Below are 18,374 nucleotides of genomic sequence, written 5' to 3'. Positions count from 1 at the left end.
TTGATTCACACAGTCATGGAGGTGTGGAAAGCTCAAAGTCTACAGGGTAGACCAGCAGGCTGGAGCCCTAGGTAAGGGTTGCAATTTGAGTCCAAAGGTCACCTGAACTCTCCCTCTTCCAGGGAGGTCCACCGTCTTCTACTCTGGTTCTTGACTGATGGGATGAGTCCTAGACTCACTTTATGGAGCATCATCTCCTTTGCTCAGAGTCTACTGATATGTTTGTTAATCCTCATCTAAAAAAATACCTTCATAGCAACATCAAGAGTAACATCTGAGCAAATATCTGTAAAATTTATCATCACAGACCATAACCTACATGAGGACAGGATTCTGTCTGGCCTTGCTACCTGTTGAACCTAGCACAGTGTGTGCCCTCCATAAATTATGCATGAACACATGCACTGCAGGCTACAGTACCTACATGCACAAGTGGTGGTAAGTGGTATTATTCTTCATAAGTGAAACTCTCGGGAGTGTAAAGACACAAAAAGGAGGTAGCCAGGCCCCAGGATTTGAAATGGCTCTTGTAGATGAAAGGACAGTGTTCTCAGAACATTCACTGGTCATGGCTATCCACAGACGGGCTCTGAGGGGAGGGAGGCAGGTAGAGGAGGAGACAGACACAAAGGGAAGTATTAGGTGGTAACTGCACAAAACGAAACAGAAAGCTGCAAGACAAGAACTGGAGAAACTGTTACCTTGTAAAAACATAACTTGTATCTTCCCTGTTTCTTGCTGGAGCACAAACCTGTGCTACAAATAGAATGTGCTAAAAATAGAAAATACCTCTTTCCCTATATAACTAGCTGCTCCCTAAGCTGCTGGGAAGCCTGAGTTCTCTCTGCTCAGTCCTCCCTGCCTCTGTATTGGTCGATAAACCTGCTTGAGATCTCATTGCTTCCTTCTCTGCCTCCTTCTTCCCTTGCAGTTTCTAACAGGAAGAGGACTTTTCCTTTTTATTAAAGTATAGTTGATTTATAATGCTATACCAATTTCTGCTATACACCAAAGTGAACCAGTCACACATATGTCACATATATGTGCATTTGCCTTTTTATCTTCCATCATGTTCTATCACAGGACATTGGATATAGTTCTCTGTGCTATACAGTAGGACCTTACTGCTTATCCATTCTAAATGTAATAGTTTGCATCTACTAACCCCAAAATCCCATCCATCCCACTCCCCCTTGGCAACCACAAGTCTGTTCTCTGTCTGTAAGTCTATTTCTGTTCTGTAGATAGGTTCATCTGTGCCATATTTTAGATTCCACATGTAAGTGGTATTATACAGTATTTGTCTTTCTCTTTCTGGTTGAACTTCACTTAGTATGAGAATCTCTAGTTGCATCCAGGAAGAGGACTTTTTAAGCACAGGCAGAGGACAAGGGCTCTAGGAGGAACACCGTTTGCAAACCTACTCACCCAATGCTGCAGCCCTGTGGTGGTGGTGTCTCCTTCTGCCCCCTCTTTGTCAGGGTTTTATTAGATAGCCCACATTCCTCTCAAGTTGTATGTCCTCCCCTATTCTGAGAGTTCTAGAAAGAAAATTTAAAAAGAGCAGAAAAGAGAAATTCTTTGGGAAAGGGCAGTCAAGGCCAAGTTTATTCTGGGGCTGACATGCAGAGAAGGGAAAGCTGTGAACACTCACACATTATTAATGTTTTTCTTGTCACAGCCATAATCAAAGCCCTGATGACAGTGTTGTCATAAAATCTATACAGCCCCCACTCTGGGCTCTGGGTTTAGTCTGTTTGCTGGGCTACAGGCTCAGAACTCTCTACAATATGTCCTTCTGTGGCTGTTCAGCTCCCCCTTACACTGTGCTTTACTCCCTCTTCCCAAGCTTAAAATGCAACAGGGGCTTTATACCAAATACAGAAGCTGAGAGGTCATCCTACCTGATGTTTCATCAAGTTCTGGAATTACTCTTATAACTTTCCTGACAACTAGCCATTTATCCTCACTACATTCTGAGGCATCTCGTTCCACTAGTGGAATGTTTTTCAGTACAACTAAGAATCTCTACTTCCAAGTCCTGATGCCCTGACTAAACTTGGGCTACACAGAACAAACATACCTGGTCCCCTTTTTGCAGGGACCAGCCATCTTCTTTCATCCATCTGGTTTGCTAAGTGTTCCTTCAGCTTCTGATTCATAAATTCTATCCACATTCAGAATGAAAGCTCTTTGTTTAGTCTTGACCTGCCAGTAAATTAAACACGCAAGAATGAGACTATATGTACTTGAAGCAGAGTTCCAAATAGCCTTTTGCTTAGGGAGAATTAACAGCTCCTTTAATGCCAGCACTAGCCAATCTAATGGAAAGTTGGAGCTGAATGAAATCATATTTTTTAAATGATGTCTCTTGCATTCATACTACAAGGAATGAAAAGGAGGGGGACACAATGATTATCTGAAGTTGAGAGGCAAAATGAGAGAGAGGCATTCTCATTCCTCCCACTGAAATGTAATCTCAGTCCTAAGCCTCTACATTTGTATTCAGTGTCTGCACAGTCCAACAATCAAGTGGTGTGTTAAGATTTCAATGGTGAACATTCCATTCTCCTTATTCTTTCAACAGCTAGTTCCTATGGACTTGAAGTTGCTAGCACCATCCTATCAATAGGCTAAAGCAGAAGACAAAACAATTAGGAAAAAAATGCCTTTTTCCACCTAATAATTTAGGGTGGGGAAAATAATTTCACAAATGTAAAGCTGTAATAGTTAGAAACGCTGTGACAGGAAGGTAGTATGGAGGATGAAGGTCAGAGATGAACCTTGAGGGGGCAGGGAAATCTGGATAATGTAGGGATTTGTGCTCCATGCTAATTTCCATCTTTCAGCTACAAGCTGTGGGAATCCACTGGTATGCTTTAAGCCAGGCATTTTGTGTATACAACTTGATATAGTTTATACTTAGAAGAAGATAGATTCAATGTAGAGAATGATGTGGATGGAAGCATGGTGAAAACAGAGCTAGGAATCTTTTCATAAGAAATATCTCAATGACTGGGACCAAAATGATAGCAGTGGGTATAGAAACAAGGAGACAGATTTAAAGAGACCTAAGAGAGAAAACCAATGGGTATTGCGGTGATGTGCATTTGGGAGGCAAAGGAGAGCCAAGGGTGTTTTCTTCAACTAAGTTAATTGTGCTGGCATTTTAGAGTGAGATTTTTAAAGGGTATAAGTATTTGTTAAGCTCCTCTTTGGGGCTTTCTGAATACCTGTAGGATGGAACTAGAGACTCTCATTCTGAGTGAAGTAAGTCAGCAAGAGAAAGACAAATACCAATATGATATCACTTACATCTGGAATCTAATATATGGCACAAAGGAACCTTTCCACAGAAAAAATCATGGACTTAGAGAATAGACTTGTGGTTGCTAAGGGGGAAGGTGAGAGACTGGGCAGGACTGGGAGCTTGGGGTAAATAGATGCAGAATATTGCCTTCCAGATGGATTAGCAATGGGATCCTGCTGTGTAGCACTGGGAACTCTGTCTCATCAATTATGATGAAACACATAATGTGAGAAAAAAGAATGTATACATGTATGTGTAACTGGGTCACCATGCTGTGCAGTAGAAAAAAATATATATATATAAAGAAATACAAATAAAAATTTTAAAAAAAACCTGTAGGACTGCATCCTGGAAAGACAGAATCACACAGTAATCAACCCAAGCCTGCCCTCCTGGAAGGATCTGAAGACACTTTAGAAGTCTCTCTCCTTCCATATCCTCCAGCTTGAGATCTGCCAGTGGGCTTTGCTGAGGATGTGTCTCTAGTGCATATCCCAGTAAAATAGAATTGCTCTAATTGTTTTATGCTAGGGTGCTCATTTTTTTTTTTAAATAATGTTGTTGTTGTTGTTTTCCTTATAGCTGATTTACAATGTTCTGTCGATTTTCTAGCGTACAGCATGGTGACCTCATTGTTAATACGCCTTTCATGTAGTGCTGCTCCACAGGCCTAGCAGGATCAGGAATGAATCCTAGGTAGTGATGAGAGGTGGTCATGCCACTCCCTGGGATAGCGAGCCCTGTAACAAAACCAGAACTGGGGAGGAACCACCAGGGCTAAATTGGGAACATGTTGAGTTTGGGTGTCTAAGGTGGAACAAAAGGGAGGTGTTGATAAAATATATGGGTCTGGAGTGCTAAGGATTTATCTAGAATGACAGCGCTGAGAATGACTTTGGCTAATGCAAGGGTCAGGCTGGATCAAGGAGCACTGCCTAATCTATCCAAGGAAGACTGGGCTAAGGACTCCCTCTCTGAGCTTCTGCAAGTCATTAAGAGATGGTCTTAGAACTGTATCTGGGCATCTGATGAAAACTGTCCTAGCACAGTATTAGCTGGTTATAAAGAGCTCAGATAGACTCGAAAGGCAATTGGATCTGATGGGTTCTATAAATAGGAGCTAGGGCTCCATCCCACAATAAGGCAGTTACCTCTTTCTCTGTGCAGGAGATATCCCTGCTTCTAAAACACACTCAACCACCCAGTCCTAGCCAGAGAGGTCAACAGAGAATGGCTAGTTCTACAATCTCCAAGCCTCCAGGGAAAGAAAAAAATCCTATTGACGTATCTTGGCGGAGTGTGGCACCCCTAGTCCAAACATATCAGTACAGGGCATCTTCCCACTGCCATGGCAGAGGGAGTGGGAAAAGAGTTTTTTTTAATTTAATTTAATTTTTTTTTTTGGTATTTTTGTCTTTTTAGAGGTGAACCCACAGCATATGGAGGTTTCCAGGCTAGGGTCCCTGTCAGGGCTACAGCTACCAGCCTACGCCACAGCCACAGCAACATGGGATCCGAGCCGTGCCTGCTCCTACACCACAGCTCATGGCAATGCTGGATCCTTAACCCACTGAGCAAGCTCAGGGATTGAACTAGCATTCTCATGGATCCTAGTCAGGTTTGTTAACCACTGAGCCATGATGGGAACTCCAAGGGAGCAGAATTTCGGAGAACACAGAGAACAATACCACAGGCCTGACCAATGGGCTAACATGTCTGCTACACAGTATAATTAATGTTCTTCCAACCTTTGAAGGAAAAAAAAAACTCTGCTTTACAATCACCTCTTAATTATCTTGATGGTTATTAATTTGTACATCCATATTTCTCCTTGATTAATTATTAATCTTACTCTTTGAGTCTGCTGTATTTTCTGTCACTTTCCCTGCATCTAATAAAAATCCAGTGCTGGATCTTCAGATGTCCTTTTAAAATTCTCGTCTCCTCCCAAGAATTTTAACTTCTCAGTTGCATGTGTGTCCCAGTTTGACCTTGTTTTGTGTCTAAGTGTTATTTTTATGTAATCTATCTTTAAGGCAGCTATGCATAAAAATTCTGAAGATCCCTCAAATATTTTAGACATATTTGCATTTTTATTTCTTCTTCAAAGACCTATGATGGTGGGGAACCTCAGACCTGGATACAGTGGCCCACTGAGACATTCATTTTTCCTGAGTGCCACTTGGGTCCTTGGGTCCACTCTCCTCCATCCTATGTTGTCATGCTTAATAAATAACAACACAAAAACATACCATCTCCCTCTGCATTAGCCCCCTAACCTGTAATATTTTAAGCCAGATGATCTCTCTCAACACAGTCCCACCATGTCATCCCCTGTGTAATGCATTTCAGAGAACAGATTCCATGCCCCTTGGCTCATGAGGTTCTGATGGCCTTTTCTCACCTCTTTAGCCCATCTTTCACCTTCCTCCTATCCTCCAACACAACACACTCCTTATGCCTGCTCTGCCTTGAGAAGCCACCTTTCAATCTCCTGTTACTTTCTCCTTAGAGACATTCCTCAGCTCCCCTTCCACAAGTGTGAGTTGGCCCCCACCCCTAGCTCATATCCTTGACCTTGTAGCACTTCTCTGACAATTAAGTACTTTGTCTGCTATGTTTCAGTTGTCAGTTTAAAGATTTGTCTTCTCCAAGAAAGGCAGTGTAACAAGCACCAATTTTAGAAACAGTGCTTAGGCTCAAATTCATGTTTTGCTACTACCTAGCTGTGTGAACATGGGCGAATGACTTAACCTTTCTGTGCCTCAGCTCTCAGCACTTAGCACAATGCCTAGTACATAGCCTGGCCTCAATAAATATCTAGGACAGACAGGCAAAGTTTCATATTTGATTAACATGGATAAAGGCAGATGTGATACAATGTAGATAGACCAATACTACTCTGTGGTCAGTTCTTTAAGATGTATAGAAGTCAAGTTCTTAGAGTGATTCAAAACGTTGGTAAAAATTCAGCAGAAATTGACACAATAATGTCAGAATATTGGAATTTCCAGGTATGTATATGTAGAATCTAAACTCTTAAGCACACTGCAAAGAATACAAACTTTTAGGATCAATTTGAGTTTGAATCCTATCTCTGCTGCTTACCTCTGTGCTCCATAAGGTCTATCCCCTTTTTCTCTATGTCTCAGTTTCTTCACATATAAAATAGGAATAACAATACCAATATTATATAAGTCATGAACTAAGTACAGTTATAAATGCAGCTTATCTAAGTGGCAAACAGGGAAGGCCATCAATGTATTTACCTTGATAAGTCACCTTCCATCTTTTATAGAAGCTTCTTTTCAAAGTAAAAACACAGAAGGTAGTTTAAGGATATAAGAACAGGTCAGAATTTTCTCTTTAACTCGTAAATATTTAATTACTTGACTCCATCAACCATTAAATAGCTAAGGAAAGTTTTTGAACCCATGCTGTTCCAGGCACTAAATGTCTTATTTCCAGCATCTCATTTTATCCTCCCCCCACAATCCCATAAGGTATTTACTAATATTATCATCAGATACTAATATTATCATCAGATAGCACTGGGTAAACCACAGCTTGGAGAAGTTTATAAAAGACCAGCAAGAAAGATACATGGCTTCCTGGCAAATACTGAAGTCTGTTCCAAAATCCTTGGTGATCTGGTGTCATAGAATGAAAAGGAAGCAGATGACCAAGACTGAGAGATTTTCTTTGCTCAAAAGCTGGGTTTCTCATTGTAATGGTACTTTCTTCCCTTATGTCACCTTCCCTAATTCCTTGCCCATCAGGACACAAGCATTGTAAGAGGCGGAGCCACTTCAAAGACTTGGCCTTGGCTGAAGCCTAGTGCTTCAGACAAGGCCTTTTGAAATAGTGGTTGTTATTCATGTGCTAGCCAGCAGACAGCCAGCCAGTTGCTTAAGAACATTATTTTTTTCGAGTTCCTTGTGTACAGCAGCTACACTACTTCTTCCCTGATTGCCCTGGGATTCATCCATGTTAATAAACATGCTCTAAAATCAGTTGGGCTGCGGAAACATCCCTTTTATAACAACAGGTTTGCACTGTAACTGTTGGAAATTACCTAATGATTAATGTTGTCTAACCCAGGGAACTACATTGCAGTGAGGTTCAGGATTTATCAATAAATGTGATGATAATCCTCTATCTTTGTTTACATCAGTAATTAATGTTGTTCAGGAGGGAGCCCTTGAAACCTTGTATAAGCAAGATTTATCCCCACTGGAATAGATTGCAGCCATATGTCACCATTCAAAAGGTAATTGGTACATTTCATTAGAAAGTAATTGAAAAAAAGATTTATTTTAATGCTTTGTAATAAATAATCTTGATAAACACTATTGTTAGCCGAGAGCTCTGTACCGTGTAAAGAATTTACTTTATGTCAAAATATGGTATATACTGCATATCATTCTTGGATTTTTTTTAAGAAGCTTTTATTTACTTTGTGTGACTCTGAGGAAAGAATAACCCATTATTATACTGTCATCTTGCCCTCGAGAACAAGACTTCCTCCTTAGGATCGCATGCCTTTGCTGCCCTCATGAGTGGCCTTACAAGACCCTGGCTTATTCTATATCCTTCGAATGAAATTCCTCCCACATCTAAACAGACATGTTTCTAACAGCAGATGGGAGGAAGAACCTAAGAGCATGGGCTCAAGGCCTGTCAGGGATGTGATGATAGACACACGTCTTAGGGTTCAGCAAGCCTTAAATGAGTTGATACACCTACAGGCTTTAAAAAAATGGGGGGGATACAAGATGCACTCCATGAATTTTATAATCAGTGCTGTTACTATGATAACCATCTCTCTCAATGTCTCGCTACCCTGATCTTTGTCAGGAGACAAGCTGAGTTCCAGGTAAGCTTTTATTTAAATTCCGTTGTATGAGCAAGGGTAGCTTAGACTGTTTTCCTTGTGTTCCATTTCTTCTGTGATAAAATTAACAAGCACATTAAAGAACAGAGAAAGGTGCCCTCTTTTAAAGCAGCTGTAGCCGTGGCTAAAAGGACAGCTAACTCCTCCCAAATAACGGCTCTGAAGTGAACACAAATCAACAATTATTTTGAGAGTTTTAGGACTCTGTGTGCTCCTATCCAGGGCACAATCCTTCCTCTTAGTGCTTCATCTCCGTTTGTTAAATAAGGAGCAAATTCCCCCCAAAGCCATCTGCAGATGGAAATAAAATCATGCTTTTCGCAGTGGACCAAGGGACATAACATAACTGGCAGAAGCGAAGTGAATTAAGTAATTTTTATTCTATAACTCCAATAATCCAACCATGTTTGAGAGCTTTTCTCTGCCTCGGTCACAATCGTACCGTGACAGAACAGTCCAGATCTGGGCTACATAGACAGAGCTCTAACAGTGACTATTAGACTCCTCATTACCTTTATTTTATAGATGAGTAAGGTGAGCTCTTAGCAAAGACCGCAGAGCTGCTGAGTGAAAGGTCAGGCCCCAGGTTCTATGTTTCCGTACTGTGCTTTATCCCACAGCTGTGCATCTCCAATTAGGATGCAGAAAGCCTCAGAACAAAGTCGACATGTCTTTATGGAGCATTTTTTGCCTAAAGATTTTAAGAAATCAAATCAGTTAGCTAATTATAAATTAAATCACTATTTAAATAGGGATATTTTATGCTGCAAAAACACACCAAATCATATTTCTTTCTAAGATAAATATAAGAAACTTCAAAGAAACACTGGCCTTTTGGTAGGTCCTGTGCCCTACAGGCATCTATGAGTCCTCTTTGATATAGGATAATTTTTTTTTCTCTTTTAGGGCCACCCTGAAGCATATGGAGGTCAAATCAGCGCTGTAGCCGCTGGCCTACACCACAGCAACATCAGATCCAAGCCGTGTCTGTGACCTACAAAACAGCTCACAGCAACGGTGGATCCTTTACTGAGCGAGGCCAGGGATCGAACCTCCATCCTTATGGATCCTAGTCAGATTCGTTTCCGCTGAGCCATAATGGGAACTCCCTGATATAGGATAAAGGCTACTTTGAAGCCATATGGTCCTGGTTAACTGAGTCCCACCTCTGTGAGTCAGAGCAGGGTATCCTTGTGCAAATTGCTCTGTCTTACTTAATCTTAGCTGTTTAAGGGAGATTCTACTACATGCTGTGTGGGAAGTCCTAAGAGATTCCCCAGACCATGTCAAAGTCTAAATAATACAAGGCACTCAGCTCATAGTAATCGTTATTATTAAACATGCCCAAATTGCCCTCAAAACATGCCCTCTGGTTTGTTCAGCCACTAGCTTACATGCATTCCCCCAGCTAACTATACTGAGCCCAAGACAGAACCTCTGGCCTCTTTCCATTTTGTTTTCATAACCATCTCCAGCTTGCTTCGGTATCTTATCCCAAAATGGGTTGTGAAAAATTTTTGTGTATATAGGCTAGCTATTAACTAAATTATTTATTTTATGGCCAAACCAAAAATAGAAATTTTCAATACCAAATAGAAAACCATTCACTTTCATTTTAAATGGACATATCTCCATTATGCAAAATATCTTTTGACACAAATAAGGCATTCTCTAGGTTTATTTGTTTTTTTTTTTAATGTATTAGAGTATACTTGATTTATGGGATTCTGGTAGCTTCAAGTGTGCAGCAGAGTGAATCAGTTATATATACACATTTCCATTCCTTTTCAGATTCTTTTCCCAAGTAGACTATCACAGACTATGTGGGTAGATTTTCCTACGCTATGTAATAGGTCCTTGTCACTTATCAATTGTGTATATAGTAGTGTGTGTATGTTAATCCCAAACTCCTAATGTATCACACACATACCCCATGTTGCCCCTTTGGTAACTCTAAGTATGGTTTTATGAAAACTTTGAGTCTGTCTCTCTTTTGTGAATAAGTTATATCATTTTAATTAGATTCCACATATTAGTGGTGTCATTTGATATTTGTTTTTCTGACTTCACTCAGTATGATTATCTCTAGGATCATCCATGTTGCTGCAAATGGCATGATTTTGCTCTTTTTCATGGCCCACTACTTTTCCACTGTATATATGTACCTTATCTCCTTTGTCCAATCCTCTGTTGATGGACATTTAGGTTGCTTCCATATCTTGGCTGTTGTAAACTGTGCTTCAATGAATGCTGGGGTGCATATATCTCTTTGAATTATCATTTTCTCTGGCAGGATGCCCAGGAGTGGGATTCCTGGATCATATGGTAGTTCTGTGTTTACTTCTTTAAGGAACCTCCATACTGTTCTCCATAGTAGCTGCAGTAATTTACATTCCCACCAGCCATGCAGGGGGTTTCTGTTTTCTCCACACCCTCTTCAGAATTCATTGTTTGTAGACTTTTTGATGATGCTCATTCTGACTGGTGGGAGGTGATACCTCGTTATGGTTTTGATTTGCATTTCTCTAATAAGTAGCAACATTTATCTTCTTTTCATGTGCTATTTGGGCTTATGTCTAATTTTCTTTGGAGAAATGTATATTTAGACTTTCTGACCATTTTTTGATTGGGTTGTTTGGGAGGGTTTTTTTTAATAGAAAGTTGGATGAGGTGTTTGTGTATTTTGGAGATTAATCCCTTGTCAGTTCATTTGAAAATATTTTCTGCATTTTGTATGTCGTCTTTTATGGTTTTCTTCGCTGGCAAAAGCTTCTGAGTTTAATTAGGTCTCATTTGTTTACTTTTGGTTTTATTTTCATTACTCAGGGAGGTAGATCCAAAAGTTTTGATTAATGTTTAATTTTCCCCCAGAACTGTACCACTTTGTCCTGTGACTCTAACATTTGCTCCTTCCCAGGAAATAAAGGCAGTTTTAGGGTGGCATTTAAAAGCACGGGTTCTGTGCTAGAGCTGTGCTTAGAACATCCACGCCACTGCTTCCTCCTTGATCAATGTGACCTTAGGCTTAACATCCCCCCAAGCCTCATTTTAAAATGGGGATCATGGTGTTCCCTGGTAGTCCAGCCACTGAGGACCTGGTGTTGTCTCTGCTATGACCATGGATTCAATCCCTAGCCCTGGAACTGCTCATGCTGTGGGCATGACCTAAAAAAATGAAAAATAAAATGAGGATCAATAATAATAATAGCATAATGACTTGCTCCTAGAATTCTTTTACTTAATACAGTGCCTAATACTTAATAAGGATGCAATAATTTCTACCTATAATTGTGTATTAAATAGTTTTTATGAAAGAGACTTGAATTAAGTACACGTATTCACATATGAGACATTAATTTCCACTTTTCAGCCCCCTTAGAGCTCACCTCTGTTGGCCCCCACAGATTTAGATTCCTAAACAACATATAAAGAAACAGACACAGAATCTTCTTGAAGATGTCCACTCAGTGTTAGCATTGGGATGAAGAGAGAGCATCATGAACACTTGAGTCAGTGTAGGAGATCTCGTTCATTATAACCCTAAGGCAGGCGGTACACCCACTTGCTATTGATCTTCCAAAATCTGTAATGAGGTGTATTTTAGGGCTGAGGGAGGCACCCTTCTATAGGCTACCCCACCCTTCTCATTATATAAAGGACAGCAGTCTCACGGCCACATGGTGAGTTAGCGGCAAAGCTGGTAATAAGAAGCACCCCCCCACAACTCCTAGTCCAGCGCTCCTTTGCTTTTGTTGTTGCCCACAGCATGTGGAAGTTCCCAGCCAGGTGTGAAATATGCGCCACAGCTATAACCAGAACCACTGCAGTGACAACACCAGATACTTAACCCACTAAATCACACGGGCACTGCCAGTGCTCCTTCTGCTGCAATACACTATTCCTTGAGGCTGAACTTCCAAGTCTTCAAGATTATTTTCCATTTCAGGTTATTACAAGATGTTGAATATAGTTATCTGTGCTATATAGTCCATCCTTGTTGCTGATATATTTTATATATAGTATAAAATATATATCTATTATATATATAGTAGTAGTATCTATCTGTTAATCCCAAACTCCAAATTTATCCATCCCCTCTTTACCCTTTGGTAACTGTAAATTGAGTGTTTTGTTTTATAAATAAATTCATTTGTATTTTTTTTAGATTCCACATATAAATCACATAATACCATAATATTTGTCTTTCTCTCTTACTTACCTCACTAAGTATAATATTCTATAGGTCTGTTCATGTTACTAGAAATGGCAAGCTTTTAATTTTTATGACTGAGTAATATTCCATTATATATATATATACTACATCTTCTTTATTCATTCATCTCTTCATGGCCACTTAGGTTGCTTTCATACCTTGGCAACTATAAATAGTGCTGCTATGAATATTGCAGGTGCATGCATCTTTTAGAATGAAAGTCTGTGTTTTTTCTGGATAGATGTCCAGGAGTGGGATTGCTGAATCATATAGTAGTCCTATTTTTAGTTTTTTAAGGAGCCTCCATATAGTTCTTCATAGTGCTTGCACCAATTTGCATTCTTACCAACAATACAGGAGAATTCTCTCTTCGCTACACCCTCTCTAGCATGGATTATAGACATTTTCATAAGAGTCATTCTAAGTGGTGGGAGGTGATAGCTCATTGTGGTTTTGATTTGCACTTCTCTAATAACTCAAATGTTGAGCATCTTTTCATGTGCCTCTTGGCAAGCTGTATGTTGTCTTTGGAGAAATGTTTAATTAGGTCTTCTACCCATTTTTTGACTGGGTGGTTTATATTTTCCATATTGAGTTGTATGAGCTGTTTGTGTATTTTGTGACTTCCAATTCTAATCAAAGCTAGTGATTTCATTTAAAGAAGAAATCTAAATAAGCTTTCCTAAGTTTTATTCTTAATTAAAATAATTGACAGCCTAGCTGTGTTTCACATGGAGTCAAGTTAGCTGCATGATCATTAAATGTTCTGAGTGTATTAAGTCTTATTGAAAAGACTTGAAAGTCATGACTCTCATTAATGAGGGCTGGGAATGTAGAAATGTACGTTATTTCTTTGATATTCAAATCAATTATTTAGTTACTATCTCACTTGAGAAAGAATCTCCCAGTGCAAAGAATGTAATGGTTTGGAAATAGTCGGGTACAGAAAGGACTACAGAGAGTGTTCCTCTGGAAACTGCCATTATGATAGCTGTCGTTTTACATGCAGTCACCTTGGAAACCTAAGGGTCTGAGAAACAAGATTTGCTATAAAATCCAAGCATCTAATCACCATTTGGAGCCTCATGTTAGACTACTAAGGCACAATATTTATGATCAGTTCTTACCTCTGGCAAAAGTAAGTTGACAAATTCTACAGAGAACCTGTCAAGATTTTCCCTCTCAAAGTCATTGACATGTTAGTACATTTTCTAACAGTAAAAACACAGGGTGGAGGAAGAATGGACTTCTAAGGCCACTTACCTTTGAAATTTTTGACATTCAAGCTTTATCCAAAGTCTGCGTGTGGCCACGATGACAATCAGGATGCCTCTTGTAGAGGATGAAATGTCAAAAAGCCAGAGATGGGTTAAAATGAAAGAAAGCATCCATTAGAATCAGTTTAGGAGTGGGATTGAATAGGTGTGACGTATCTTGTATCGGGATGGATACAGTGCTGGAAGCGATCACCCATCAGGACATCCCATCTATTTGACGAAGGCCTCACCTACATTTCCACCTTCCAGCTTCACAGCAGCCTCAGGAGGGAGATACTGTTATCCCTACGGAACACCTTTCTGAGGCTCAGCCACGTTCCCACAGCCAAACATCCAGCAGGTAAAGGTGCGTGGACTCATACTCTTGGCTCTGAGGCTCAAGTTTTAAAGTATTTCCCTACACTGCCACCCAAGAAGTTTGAAATATTTAATAGGGGCAAACTAGGGGTCTAACAGCACAAATACGGAATGAGGTAGTTACTAGCAAAAATGGACCACAAATTAAGGGAGATAGAGAAAAAAAATTGGTTTTGTTCTAAACTGTGTGAGATAACACTAATGTGACCTCCCATTTAATGTAATTAGACTGCAACAATACATTGTCCAGAATCATACCAAGACGGTAAGAGGAGAGTGTTTTTTAGTCCAGGATATTGCTCAGGACATAACAGGAGCCCTGTACTCAATGCTAGGTAGCAGACTCTATTTTATACCAAGTAACGTTTTTGATGCCAGGCATACATCTAGTGAAATTACTGCCCTTATAGAGCTTAGAGCTTATTCTAGAGGAAGAAAGAGATTAAAACAAGTTAACTGACAAATAATTACAAGTTGTATTCAGTAGCATGAAGAAAGAGGTTGTCAGGCAGGACCTCTCTAACATGGTGGCATCTGAGTGAAACTTGAAGGATGAGAAGGGAACAGGCTACCAAGAAGAGGACTAGAGGATGGGGACAGGTGGACTGGTTACCAGGTGTCCAGGGGCACAGGAAGGTCTCTTCGGTCTGTTTGCTGTAAGGTATATTGAAGATCCTCTTGAGCCTGAAATGATGAAGGAAACCTTAGAATAACTAGGATGCTTGTCTTTATAAAACTGGAGTATTACGACAGAAGCTCCAGTTGCAGAGCAAGTTATAGAATGAGGCTTCCACCCAATAGGTAGAACTAATTTTCAATGACCAGAACCATGGGATATTAGAAAACTAGGAATCAGTTTTCTAATAACCCGTGACTAGGCATCAGGATGCTTCGGGTCAATTTATAACTCTCTAGGCATGTGGCCTGGACCATGACATTCAGCGTCTCTGAACCTCCCTGGGGATGGTGGTGAATAGCAGAGGGCGGGAAAGATGTGAAAATCACCCAATGGGCAGGGCTTATGGAAACATTCACTAACATTCAGTGTATGAATCTAAATCTGTCCCTAAAACTTCACACTGGGCTTTTTGTTTGAGGCCTCTAAGTTTCCTCTAAACCAAACTTTGTAAAAGCCTGACTCAGAACTATAGGATGAGTTACAACAGTTGCGGGGAAGTGTGGTCAGAGGTTGCATTATAAATTTTAAGTTGAAAATAGAATAGGCCACAGTGTTGAACATGGACCCCAAACTATGTTCTGAAAGTTGGCTAGCATCACAATGTCACTCAGCATTACTTTAAATGGCCCATTACACTGACACAAATCAGTTTCTTCACAATGGCTATTGGTTCATTAGTGTTTATCAAAGAGCCCAACTAAAGTATGGGAGCAATTTTTTTTTTTTTGTCTTTTTAGGGCTGCACCTGTGACATAAGGAAGTTTTCTAGGCTAGAGGCTGAATCGGAGCTGTAGCTGCCAGCCTAGGCTACAGCCACAGCAACGCAGCATCCAAGCCACATCCGTGACTTATGCTGCAGGTTTCGACAACACCGGATCTTTTTAACCTGCTGAGCGAGGCCAGGGGTCGAACCCTCACCCTCATGGGTACTAATTGGGTTCTTAACTCAATAAGCCACAATGGGAATTCCCAGGAGCAAATTTTAAAGCACTTTTCTTGAAAAAGAAAATAAACTTGAAGAGCTCTTGAAGATTCAGTGGGAGCTAATGAACTTTAGATCAATGAAGAAATTGTTCAATAAATATATAGACTCTGAGTAAAGAATCCCTCTGATGTGCTAAAGCTTTATTATATGTATAGTGTCCTTAGATCAGCAACACAGAAGTGCAGTTGGCCCAGAGAGAACAATGGACCCATGATGTAGGTAGTCTAAGTTTTCATTTATCAACTTAGCTGCTCTGGTCACAACTTGACCCTCAGAAACAATATCCTAACATTTCTGTTCCCCTTAGTAGGAGGGTAAGGAGCCATATTAAAGGTTGTGTATCTACAACTCACACATAGATCTGCTAAGTCAGTGGTTTTCAACCATCACCATAATAGAAGTCCCAGTCTTCTGATACAGTTTGTGTAGCATATGACCCAGGCTTTAGAAGCTCCCTATGTGGTTCTGACCAAACTGAAATTTCCTAGCCCATGGCTTCAGCAAATCAATCCAAGTCCCTAAAAGCAGATAGTTTTAACTGGCCAAAGCACTACCAAATTTATAACCTCTCTTCACCAGCATTTTTCTTAATTATTCTCCTTTCTATTTATAACTTTGTGTTATATTTTCCCTTGAACTTAGAACACACAGTCATCCTAAGCATCGGTGTGAATTTGCTCTTTCCTAGGAAGGACGGGTGCTAACGTCCTATTTCGGTTTCCACATATATTACTGGGTTTTTATGATGTTTTGAAGGTCGCTCCCCAAAGTAACAAAAGCCATTGTCTCCATTCTCTGAGGATGGAAGCAAAATATGATCTAAAAGCTTGTCTAGGTTTTGAAGTGATTAATGTAGATTCTTATGATGAAGGAAATGAAAACGAGAAATCTGGATAAGTAATCACTAGTTCAACAAAAACAATTTCAACAAAAAATGAGCTTGAAACGGAGAGAACAAACTGATAATGCCAACGGCAAATAAATTATTCTGAGTTTTAGAAACAGACCTTGTGATAGCATTTAAAGTTTCATGGGGGGTTTTGATTCATGCTATTTCTGAGTATCACCCATGGTCCTTGAAGTGGAATCAGAGCTAGGAAGAAGTATTTTCAAATACATGCAGAAATGGGCCAGGAAACAATGCTTGGACAGAGGCCCAGAGTTTCAGAAACCTATTTTTTGCTTATCCAATTCCCTCAGCTACCCAGGACCTGTGAAACCGTCTCAGAGTCTGGGCACTTTGGACTCTGGTCAGGACTTTGCTTTGGCCCCTGCTTTGTCCCCAGCTGTAAAAGAGAACACTTTAGAGGATATCACCAACATCATGACTTGGCCAAGACAGCTTGTTCCTGGAGGGCCCCCACTTCCTAGTCTCACTAGCCAAGATGACTCAGGAGCCACGCCACAGAATCTGAGCATGTTTTCAAATATTTCTTTTGGGCTGCATCATTACCACAGCAAAACAGAAATACACTACCAACCATGATCAAACATACCTCCACGTTTCCACCTCTAACCCTGCATGTCCACAATTCCCCTGGACGTTCTCAAACACCTCCAGATCAACTTCTCTAAAACTCAACTCACAATACATTCTGTAAGTGTTCTGTTTACATGCTTCCATATCTCAGCGGCTGCCCCGTACAATCTACCATTTACAGCATTGGAAATTGTCCTTGATGCTGACATGGATTTGGCGATGGACTGAGCTCTCTCCCACCTGCATAACCAGACTCCTAGCTCCTTGCCTGCAATCTTCTTGCACCCTTTAATCCACTCTATACTAAAATACATAAGTACTACGTAAACAACAAATACCTATATAATAAAATTTGTGTATATACACACTCACACACAATACTAGACCTAATGCTATATATATACTATTAAGGTTCTCTAGACAAAGAGAACCAAAAAGAAATATATATGCATGTACATTGAAATAGTTACTGTAAGGAATTTGTTCACATGATCATGGAGGCTGAGAAGTCTCAAGATAGCCAGGTGGAGACTCAGTAGAGTCAATAGTGTAAGTTTCAGCCTGAGGGTAGGAGATGGTCCCTCTTCCTCAGCTCTTTTGTTCTATTCAGGTCTTCAGTTGACTGGATGAGGCCCACCCGCATCAGGGACAGCAGTCTGCTTTACTGAATCCACTGATTCAAATGTTCATCTCATCCAGAACCAGCCTCACAGATGCATCCAGAATAATGTTTGAACAAAAGTTCAGGTAGCCCATGGAGCCACTCAAGCTGACACATAAAAATCACCATAGCAGTGAATCTTTGCTGTGTGGACATCAGACCATGCTGTCCATTGTCTTCTTACCCCTCAACACCACCTCTTAATTTTAAACTCTTCATACTATCACCATATTGACTGACCTCTTCTTAGGAATACCACATTCTCTACCAAACTTCTTGCAGTTCCTTTGAACTCACAAAACTTTTTTCCTCTTTAAGACATGGCGCCCCCTCTGCTTGGAATACTCACCTTACACATATCAACACAAGCATTCCCAGACCCCAGCTCTGCCAGGGCCCAGTTTCAAGCTGTTATAATCCCCTGTACTTCTCCATTAGGGACTCCTCACCACCATATACAAGTAATTACATAGTGCATCTCATGCTCAATAGCAGATAGACCTAATCCTTGTCCTAGT

At 40.3% G+C, this 18,374-nt stretch overlaps 1 protein-coding gene and 1 long non-coding RNA gene across 9 annotated transcripts in view; one reads left to right on the top strand and one right to left on the bottom strand.

Moving 5' to 3' along the window:
• The window catches only part of SGCD (sarcoglycan delta), a 1,031,224-nt gene that overhangs the window by 987,909 nt on the left and 24,941 nt on the right, over positions 1 to 18,374 (top strand). The gene's annotated exons all lie outside the window — the stretch shown is intronic.
• Positions 8,767 to 18,374, bottom strand: part of LOC110257242 (uncharacterized) — a 179,266-nt gene continuing 169,658 nt past the window's right edge. The window contains exons 3-5 of one of the 2 annotated variants that reach the window (XR_002339602.2): positions 14,665 to 14,735; positions 13,681 to 13,749; positions 8,767 to 8,895 (exon numbers count right to left, since the gene is read on the bottom strand). This is a non-coding gene — a long non-coding RNA (uncharacterized LOC110257242). Of the gene's footprint in view, positions 8,896 to 10,996; positions 11,370 to 13,680; positions 13,750 to 14,664; positions 14,736 to 18,374 lie in introns of those variants that run through there. The other variant, XR_014831022.1, reaches the window with a different exon arrangement.

Source organism: Sus scrofa, chromosome 16 (genome assembly GCF_054392235.1).
Source record: "Sus scrofa isolate SSC_HxYL_T2T_F1_AM1 chromosome 16, Sscrofa_HxYL_maternal_Yorkshire_Landrace_v2.0, whole genome shotgun sequence".
In the NCBI taxonomy this organism is placed as follows: domain Eukaryota; kingdom Metazoa; phylum Chordata; class Mammalia; order Artiodactyla; family Suidae; genus Sus; species Sus scrofa.
The sequence above is the reverse complement of the archived record's forward strand: the minus strand, read 5'-3'. Positions and strand labels throughout refer to the sequence as shown.